This window comes from Lampris incognitus, chromosome 16, assembly GCF_029633865.1.
Source record: "Lampris incognitus isolate fLamInc1 chromosome 16, fLamInc1.hap2, whole genome shotgun sequence".
NCBI classification, from domain to species: Eukaryota; Metazoa; Chordata; class Actinopteri; order Lampriformes; family Lampridae; genus Lampris; species Lampris incognitus.
This window is the reverse complement of record NC_079226.1, coordinates 6234039-6245134: the sequence shown is the minus strand read 5'-3', so window position 1 is coordinate 6245134 and position 11096 is coordinate 6234039.

The window sequence follows — 11096 nt, the reverse complement described above, 5'->3', positions numbered from 1 at the left end:
GTAGGTCAGGTGAATCGGCCATACTAAATTGTCCCTAGGTGTGTCTCTACCAGGTGAGCCCCATATCTTAACACATAGTTAATAAGCATTTTATAAGGGCCTTATTACCTATTAACTAACACTTACTAAAGCACTTAGAAAAGATAAATGACTATAGCATCAATGAAGGGAAGACCAAGGCATTTTATTCATTATTATTTTTCATTACAGACACAAATCACATTTTTCCGTCTTTGAAGCGGGCGGTCCTTTGAGTCGATCCATTCACCACAATGTTCTGGAGCTATACACGTGGGTCACATTTCACTGTGTTTCATTTTACTCCGGTGAAGGACGACCATCTTCATCTTCTTCATCTCTACATGTTAGTACTAACCAATGACTGAAAGCACAAATTATATATACACCTGCTGGTTGGGAGAGCACGAGAGTATTACTGCTCAGTCACTTCTGGCTCTCTGGTGGAAACCGGGATGATGGGGCTGCAGAGAGGTTGCAGGGGAAAACCGTACCAATTACGCCTCCGATGGCCTTCTTGGAGAATTCAGCACTGAAGCTGAAGTCGAGTAAAGTAACTCAGTCCCAGTCCAAGACGAACCAAGACTGAACCTGTTCTTGTTTGACCAAAACCTTGGTGCAGTAATTTCCAAGTCTTTTTAAACCAACACCAGTGGGATAATTATCACGATAATGCAAACGCTCAGCAGAAAATGTCCAGAAAGAACGATGCAAAAAAAAAAGCATCTCAAGTGCAATGCAAAACTGCAATGCAATTTCACCATCGTTGTGTTTGATTATTTAGTCTTGGCCAAAAACCAGATTCCCCTCGTGTTTGGTTGAGATGAACAGAACACGTCCTCTACCCTCTGCAGTACTGTCCACACACACATCAAGTTAAATAAAGAAAATAAACACTTTCTGGCATGACTAAGCACATAAGCAGCTCTTTTCAAACTTGGCTCAAGTGGCAATCTTCTCATGCACAAACAGACACACATAGGCTGCCTTGTGTGTCTGTCTTGACAAAAAAAAAAACCCTCCTCTTTTTCTGACCTTCCTGACATTCTTTGTTTCTGTTTACTTTCCATCTTTCTCCTCTGTGTCACACTAAATAGATATGGAGAGGAAAAAAGAGCCAGCCTGATCAAAGAACCTCCTGCCTGCTAGCTTTCAAACCGGAAACAGGAAGTAGTCTTTGAGTTGCTCACCATTACCCTGACAACATGAGGACGGAAAGTACCTCTCAGAAAGTGGTCTTGAGGGTTGTGGTGCTGAGACAGAGAGCAGCAGAGAATGAGAGGGAAGGTCAAAAGAATTAAGTGTGGCAGAGAGAAAGAAGAGACAAATCAAGATGATGGTGGGGGGGACTAAAAGAGGATGAGACAAGTGAGAGAGATGTATGGTAGAGTAGCACACCAATACTGAGAGCAGAGTGATGAATTAGAGTGAGTGAACCTGAACTACTGAGGTGTTTCCTCAGATCACAGAATGATTTAATATGCATGAAGGCGGATGGTTTCTCACAACTACAATCGACATTACCCCATCCCAAGGTTCACCATCACATTACGGAAATTGGAAGGAGGAAATCCAACAACGAACCCACTAGCAACCCACCTGGCAAAATGAAAATCATCTTGATGCTGACGTGACTCAGAGAAAGTCTTGAAGGGGCAGGTTCAGATGGCATCGTGGGGCGAGGGCGTTTGCTCATCAGGTGACTGGCTGTGTGGGGGTGAAGGCTGGGTCTGGCGAGGGGCAGGAGGGACCATGGAAGGGGGCGGGACACCTGCCAACTGTGGAGGGCGCATGCCTGGGGTGTAAGCGGGCATGTGAGGGAGAGGGGGAAGAAGAGGAGGTCCACCAGGAGGGAAACGAGGGGGAAATATATTCCCTGGATGAGCTGAAGGAAGAGGTCCCCAAGCTGCAGCGAAAGACAGAATGAGAGAGCGAGGGAGGGAGAAATTTAAAGACAGATTTAGTTTTAACTCATTGACATTTGGAGGTGAGACAATCTGATTCATGATTGACAGATTTCTCTCAAATTGTGTCTGACATCCCAGGGGCCTCTGTGCCTCACGATGTAGAGTGGCTGCATTAGCTAAGAACAGCTAGCTTTACTCACTAGGCATCATGGGAGGCCCTCCTGGTCCCCTGGGGGGGAAGAAATCTGGGGGCGGAGGTCTGTAGGGGGGTCTACGAAGAAAGGGCCCATCCATGGGGCCCAGGGGTGGGGCCTCTCCCATCCTCTGATCAACTTCAGGGGGAGTCCTCAGATCACCAGGACCAGGCTGGGGATAGAAGGGGACACAGGGTGTTCAGGGTGCTCAAAGCTGTCATGTTGGGTCTTATTTCACGGTAGTTCGGCAATCCAGACACTAGCTGACTTACAGCTTGTACATCTAAACAGGGACCTGCTTCTTTCTGCTCCCAAATTTAACTGAAATGAAATTAGAAGTACATCCCGGATTTCAATTATAACAATACTTACAAACCACAAATCTCACCAATAAAAACCTACTGTGCTGTGTGTGACATTGCTCGGCTAGGGAGCTGAAATGGTCGGTAAGTGGCTGAGATGCTGAGGGACCATGTAAAAGAGATTCAGTGTGGACAGAGGAAGCGCAGAGAGTCCACACTGAACCGCTCAGGCACTTGTTGATGAGGTCTGAGGCACACGTGGAAGTCCTTACTGAGCGTCAACCTTTGTGTTCTGTACACTCAAAATGACCCATTCTGAATAACAAGTATAAGCTACATATGTTAACAAGATGATTGAGAATAAATTTTACAGTTGTATCGCTATTAGAATTGGGATTGATCCGATCCAGTATTGGTAGTGGGTGCCGATACTGAGGTAATTCACTCATTGGATACCAGGCTCACGTTACCGATCCACGACCGACCCATTCCATAGTCTGATGTTCTTTTGAATTATAAATGTATAATAATGCAATTTTAAGCTTATAGGCAAAATAGTATATGTAAGCGTCCGGGTGGTGTGGCGGTCTATTCTGTTGCCTACCAACATGGGGATTACTGGTGCGAATCCCCGTGTTACCTCCGGCTTGGTCAGGCATCCCTGCAGACACAATTGGACGTGTCTGCTGGTGGGAAGCTGGATGTGGGTGGGTATGTGTCCTGTTCACTGCACTAACACCTCCTCTGGTCGGTCGGGGCACCTGTTCAGTGGGGAGGGGGAACTGGGGGAAATAGCATGATCCTCCCACGTGCTGCATCCCCCTGGCGAAACTCCCTCCAAATGTGTCGGAGGAGGCATGTGGTAGTCTGCAGCCCTCCCTGGATCAGCAGAGGGGGTGGATCAGCAACCGGGACGGCTCGGAAGAGTGGGGTAATTGGCCGGATACAATTGGGGAGAAAAAAAACGGGGGGGTGGGCGGGTAATATATGTAAGTTCAAGTAGTATGAAGTGTTTTGAGAACGGGGATGTGGGATACAAGCACTTCGCTTGCCCACATAGAGAGCAGAAAGCAGAGGATGCGGAAGGCCACTGACCAGGCGGCTGAAGTGGGGGGGGAGTAGCAAGGAGGCGGGGAGAAGTAACGAGGCCCCTGGGAAACAAGTGAAACACCACAAAATGGAAACCTGGAGTCTCCTAAACTCCACAGTAATTTGGAGAAAGACAAAATGGTCGCAGATGATGTAGTAATTATATTAGAGGGATCCAGTGTGCGTGGAATTAGTGACGCTGCTGCGTGCGTAACCTTCCCGGCAGCTGCTGCAGCCGAGCCCGGGCAGGAGGCGCAAGACTGACAGGGAGGAGGCGGCGGCTTTATCCAGGTTATTGTCACAATTTGATGTAATTGATCCTTGGAGAATAAAAATCAGAACAGCAGACAGGACTCATGGGTAAAGGCTTCAACGGGGTCAGTGCTGCCAGGCTAGCGAGGGTGGACACCTGAACTCCGGGTGAGTCAGGAGCAGCATATTTTCCCCTGCTTTTACAGATCACCACTTAGTCAATGTTGCTTTACATCTTTCACCAACAAAAAATATAAATCTTTTCTGGCATTTTAATATGAAATGACCACAGGACTGGTGTGATGGTCTGGTGGCCTGTCCAGGGTGTCTCCCCGCCTGCCACCCAATGACTGCTGGGATAGGCTCCAGCATCGCCGCGACCCTGAGAGCAGGATAAGCGGTTTGGATAATGGATGGATGGATGAACCACAGGATTGGTCTTTTTGATGCTTTTAAGTCAATTACCGCATTAGAGGAGTTGCCATAGTGATGTGCACTCCTACACCTGTTTGCACGTGAAGCCTCCTTAAACTACAGTTCCAATAAATTGGTTTGGAATAATTTTACAGTTTCCATCGGTACCCTGTGAGGGCACAGCACCAATGGCGGCCAATGTCAACCAGGGCCTCGACTGATCCGGCATGAAGCCTCCACCGATCCGGTATGGTCTTGTCAATCCGCATATTGATTTGGCAAAAGGTTACGTCGGATGCCCTTCCTGACACAACCACTAACCTGGTGGACGGGGGTTCAGGTAAAGCGCTGGATGCCATCCCAGTATTCATGGACTTGCGCTCACGCCTGTCACCACACACTTAAATTTAATGCATTTTTGTATATTTTTTTGCTCTTTTAATAAGAAGCGCTGTGTGGTTTTTACTACAGCCTCATGTAACCTTACACATAATACCACCACCACCACGACAATAATAATATTCAAGAAAAACAGCTGTGGTATCAGTTGGTACAGGTAGATATCCAAATTCAGGTATCGGAATCAGAACTGGAAAAAGTGGATCGGTCCGTCTTTAATTGCTGTAAAACCCAAAGACAGCCTCGGTCATTAGCTATGTTTTCATCAAACTGTCGTGTGAATTTTAAGCAAACTTTTCTCAAACAGGAAAACACAAACACACACATCTCACCTCTCTTTGTTCAGGTTCGCCGGGCCCCCGGCTGCTCCCTCGATACAGCGAGTCTGCAGAGGGGTGAACAGACACAGCGTAGTGTTACTTTTGTCAGACAACCGAAATAAATCAAGGACATGAACGATTACGACGCGGTTGTTGTGCATGTTTTAGTTTTTGTTGCCGTCGTTGGGAACCAGTGAATCATACACACAAGAACCATACGGTGAGACTCACTCTGCAGCTACAGTAATAAATGAGATTTCTATAGCACTTTTCTCAAACTGACAAAAAGACAGGAGGTGGAGCTGGAGGTGGCAGAGGTGAAGATGCTAAGATTTTCATTGGGAGTGATAAAGAAGGACAGGATTAGGAACGATTATATTAGAGGGACCGCTCAGGTTGGACGGTTTGGAGACAAAGCAAGAGAAGGGCAAATTGTTACTGCTCACTTTTAAGGCTTTAAATGGTCTTGCTCCTTTATACATTTGTGATTTATTGACTTGGTATGTCCCCCTCGACCATTAAGGTCTGCAGATGGAGCCCTGCTCGTTATTGCCAGGTCTCGGTTGGTTACTAAGGGTGATCGGGCTTTTGATGTTAGAGCCCCCACACTATGGAACGCTCTTCCTGCAGAGCTAAGACGAACTAAGCCTTTAGCTTCTTTTAAATCTCGTCTTAAAACTTTTCTTTTTAATGAAATCTTTTACAAATGTTTGATATTTGTTTTTATTTTTACTGTTTATATTTTTACTCTTATTTGATCTTACTCTTATTCCTGCCTTGTCTGGTTGTATCTGTTTTTTTTGTGAAGCACTTTGTAACATTGTTTTAGATAGCTGCTATATAAATAAAATTATTATTATTATTATTATTGGGAGCAGGATGCTGAATATGGAGCTGCCAGGGAAGAGGAGAAGAGGAAGGCCAAAGAGGAGGTTTATGGATGTGGTGAGGGAGGACATGCAGGTGGCTGGTGTGACAGAGGAAGACGCAGAGGACAGGAAGAGATGGAAACAGATGATCCGCTGTGGCGCCCCCTAACGGGAGCAGCCAAAAGTAGTCGCAGTAGTAGTAGTAGTAGTAGTAGTAGTAGCAGTAGTCGTTTCTTAATCATCACCCAAGTTTGGAGGCATATATGTTGTTATTATGTCAACATGTGTGAATGTTAGTGTGTGTCTGTGTGTGTGTGATTGAGTGAGAGACAGAGAAAGAGGGAGAGCAAGAGAGAAAGAGAGAGAAAGAGAATTTGAGTGTGTGTGTGTGAGCGTGTGAAAGATCGTGAGTGAGACAAAGACGGAGCAACAGAGACGGACCTCGGCTAGTCTGAAATGCAGAAAGAGCAAGCAGGAAAACAAATTAGACAGACAACTCATGTCCTATCTACACTGTCTTACCAGCCATGTCTGAAGGTTGGGGGGGACCTGGGGGCCCAGGGGGCGGGGCACCTCTTGGAAGTGGAGGACCGAGAGGGAGGGGGCCGGGATGAGGCAGGGCATGAGGGGGTATAAGGCCCAGGGCTCCTGGAGGAGGCGGGGGTCTCCAGTATATGGGACATCCTGGTTCTGAGAACATATAACCTGGAAGAGAGGGAGGGAGACAGGGAAGAGAGAGCAAAAGAGATGAAGTGATTGCCGAGAGAAAGGGTGAAACAAAAGGAGATGGAGGCATCCATCCAAATAGAGTAGTAGTCTACTGTCTTCTATTTTACCACTCAAATCAATAAAGACACATGTACATCATCAACCCCTTCCCAGCTGATCTGCAGGGGAAATAACTGCAGACTGACTCTGTGGTCAATGTGACAGTATACAGGGCGTCCGGGTAGCGTGGCGGTCCATTCCATTGCCTACCAACACAGGGATCGTCGGATCGAATCCCTGTGTTACCTCCGGCTTGGTTGGGCGTCCCTACAGACACAACTGGCCGTATCTGTGGGTGGGAAGCTGGATGTGGGTATTCCCTCCACTTCCCCCTTCCCCCCAAACAGGCGCCCCGACCGACCAGAGGAGGCGCTAGTGCAGTGACCAGGACACATACCCACATCCGGCTTCCCACCTGCAGACGCACGCCAATTTAGTCTGTAGGGACGCCCTGACCAAGCCAGAGGTAACACGGGGATTTGAACCGCTGGATTTTACTTCATTGTTAATTTTTGTTTGCTGATCATTTTTTTAACAATGTAGGCATTATGGAAATTTGGAGTTTTATTAAATCCGAACTAATTCCCCGAAATCGGTTGTTTGCCTGTTTCCTTCTCTCCCCTCAGAGCAGCTCCACGGTGTCAACTGACAACATCATGGAGGAGCTGTGCGTCTTTCATGATGTGGGTTTCAGTCTGGGACTGTTTTGTCCTTTAACCTCTCCTGGATGTAATCTGCACTACATATTCTTACATATCTACATTTACATCAGGCAGCTCTGCTTCACAATAAGCCATCTGTAGTTAACTGTTCCTATATTTACGTATGCAACCATGGGTGAAGCTCGGTTGGTTTAAACAAGCCGTCCACGCATTGAAGCCACCTCCACCTGAGTAAACACAACGCACATGCTTTCTCACCATGCGTTTCATCTGCACATGCATACAAAGCAGCATGTACATAACACACGTAAGTGCACAGTGTGCAGTACACACCTTCCCACAGTGTGCTCAGTGCATGCATGCGTACGGTTGGTTCATGGGGCTTGGGCGTCTGCAGATTCACCGTCAGGAGCAAACACAGTCACTCAAGCACCATGGAAACAATCAGTCGTCAATGACACGGCAGAAATGCAGCACTGCCACCTGCAAATTATTCCACTGAGCGCAATGACCCATGAAGAAGAGTGTGCCTAGCTCCATGCAGATGTGAAGGCCAGTTTCTCTCTCACGGCGCATGCAGGAGTGGGAAACAGGCAGAACTTCACCATATGAGTTTGTTCTCTGTGGCCACAAGCCATTATTCCCAGTACCGGCCACATTTTTTTCAAATGTAATATCTTTAATCAACATCTGAACGCAGGTAAGAGCAGAATACTTCTTTGTGACAATTATTAGGACAAAATGTTGCTTCCACCAAGGAGGAAGTTGCCGTAGTCCAGCCGGGAGATGACCAGAGCCTGGATGAGCACCTGTGCCATCTCGTCGGTGAGGAATGGGTGAATCCTCCTGATGTTATAGAGGAGAAATCTGCAGAAGCGAGCAACCGATGCAACGTTTTCAGCACTTCTTTTCACCAAAGAAGCGGCTGGCGACTCCACATGTATGGGAGGGGGCATGTGGTAGTCTGCAGCCCTCCCCAGATCAGCAGAGGGGGTGGAGCAGTGACCGGGACAGCTCGGAAGAGTGGGGTAACTGGCCAAGTAAAATTGGGAAGAAAAAGGGGGAAAATCAAAAAACTATCACAGCAGAAGAAGAGCTATGTTCACAGACAAGGCAATGTAAACCTGCTGCCCTTTGATATTTATTATTCATTTAAATCAGAAAATACCTGCTGTAAAGACGTCCTAATGTTTCCCAGAAGGTTTGGTGACCTGGCGGCAGACAAAATGCATAGCCAAAACAAGACTTCTAAAGGGAAATGGTCTGAATGGTGATTGGGTCATTCTCTAATAGTCATCATACTATGCAACCAAAATGAATATAATGAGGACATGTTAAAAAAGTGACCTGATGACCTGCTCTAATGTTGCCAAAATTTAATTTCCCTGCTTGCAATTCTCCGTTAGATATATTGTAAACTAATCCATGTCAAAAAAATCTACCATCATCCCGGTCCCTAAGACAGGCAAAACAACACGCGTCCAGTGGCTATGAAAGTGTTTGAGTGCTTAGTCCTTTCCTAGCTGAAGTCCTGTATAACCCTACAGACGGATCCATATCAGTCTGCTTATCGGGCTGATAAAGCCGTTGAGGATGCAATAAACCTGAATCTTCACTTCACTCACCAACACCTGGAATCAACCAACACCTACGCACCTCTTACTCAACACCTCAGAAACAATGGGAACAGCTGTAGACCTGTGGAATAGGACAAACATCAGCGCCCCGGTTATATCTCCCATCAGCCCATAACCCTGACAGACTCCTTCAAATTCCGCGCCACCTACGTCAGCAACACTCTGAAATGGAATATCAACACCAACCACATCAGCAAAAAGGCTCAGCAATGACTACTTCCTCTGGCAACTGAAGAAGTATCATGTCAAAAAACCCCTGTTGGTCCACTTCTATAAAGCCATCATAGAGCATCCTGAGATCTTCTCTCACCGTGTGGTGTGGGCGCTCAGACAGTTTCACCAAGAGGAAACTGGAGCGGATATTTAATAAAGCCTCTAACATTACTGGCTGTGACCTTCCTCCAGCCAACTCGCTATATATAAAAGTCCATCTTCAACTGGGCAGCTAAAATAACCAGTGACCCCCTCGTACCCAGCCCACCACCTCTTCCAGCTTCTCCCCTCTGGAAGACACTACAGGTCCAAATTAACCAACTCGATTCAAAAAGGCTTCTTTCCTACAGCAGTCACAACACTTAACATGCCTTGCTGTAGCCCCCTTGCCACAAGATCCCATATACTGATCTGAATGCACTGTATGTACTGGACCAGACTCAGACTGGACTTGTTTGCACTGGTACATCAATCATTGTACTCTCTGCCTGTTGGGCTACTTGCTATGCTGGGGGACTGAACTGTACATATCATATATAGAATACTTAACAGAATACTCTTTATTAGTCATTTTGTACATACATACCAATGGAATTTGTTCTCTGCATTCAACCCATCCTAGCTGTGTAGCTAGAAGCAGTGGGCAGCCATCGTGCAGCACCCAGGGACCACCCCCAGTTATTTCTTCCTATTGCCTTGGTCAGGGGCACAGACGCGAGTATTAACCCTAACATGCATTTCTTTTTTGATGGTGGGAGGAAACCGGAGCACCCGGAGGAAACCCACGCAGACAAGGGGAGACCATGGAAACTCCACACAGAAAGGACCTGGGACGGCCTGGGGTTCGAACCCAGGACCTTGTTGCTGTGAGGCAACAGTGCTAACCACTGGGCCACCATGCCGCCCTATATTCACTGTACATATTTTCACATTCATGTTTCCCTTTTGTGTGTGATGTTGTAATGGTTTATAGTGCTGCTTGCTTTTCTTTCTTTTGGCAACTGGAACTGAGCTAACATGCTGTACCAAAACAATGACCACCAACACTGTTGCGTGGCAGTGTTGTAGTACTTGAGTCCATGACTCGGACTCGAGCCCTGATTTTCAGGACTCGTGACTCGACTTGAGCACTGATGACTCGGACTTGGACTTGAGCTTTGACTGCATTCGGACTCGGAAGTTGGAGATGAGGACTCGGACTTGTTAATTGATAAAGACTGTTTTTTTGTTTTTGTTAGTTTTTTTTGTAATAGGCCCTAGTAATTTGGCATAAGATACTGACAGCTATATTAATTTTTAATTATAATAATTATTTGTACGTCAGCTTTTTTACGGTGTCAGAGTGGAGCATTGGAGCCCATCTTGGAACTTGACTCAGATTCAACCTTGATGACTCGGACTCAGGTAATGGGGACTTGACTCGGGCTCGACTCGGATTCTTCATTGGGGACTCGAACACTGGGGACTCGACTTTGACTCGAGGTTTAGTGACTTGACTACAACACTGGCATGGCAACAATAAAGTATCTATCTATCCATCTAAACTAATTGTAAACTAATCCAACTAATCCAATTGCTCTATGTTCTGTAATTATAATGGGATGGAGATTGGGCTTTCCTGACTTTTGGGCCAATCTTCTAGACTAGAGCCTTCTTTAGACTATAGGGCTGCTGACACTGCTTTTATCCCTCTCTAGCACACACACACACACACACACACCTGGAGGACCGTGAGGTCCTAGGGGCCCTGGTGGTGGTCCCCTGCGGTCTCTCTCCCAGGTTGGAGAGATTGAGCCACTGTCAGAATGTGGACCTCCACTCCGCTCCATCTCCCCCAGGCCACCAGGGGGCTCCACAGGGCCACGAGACACTGGGAAAGGATCAGGGAGGGACAGAGAGGGAGGGAGGGGCAGGTAAAACAGGAGATCATGCACGGGCAAGACAGAGGGATGAAGGGAGAGGGGAAGAAGGGCAAGAGACAGAAACAGACACACAAAGAGAAAGAGAGACACAGAGACACAGAGACCAGAGACGAAGTTCCCAGACAGCCAG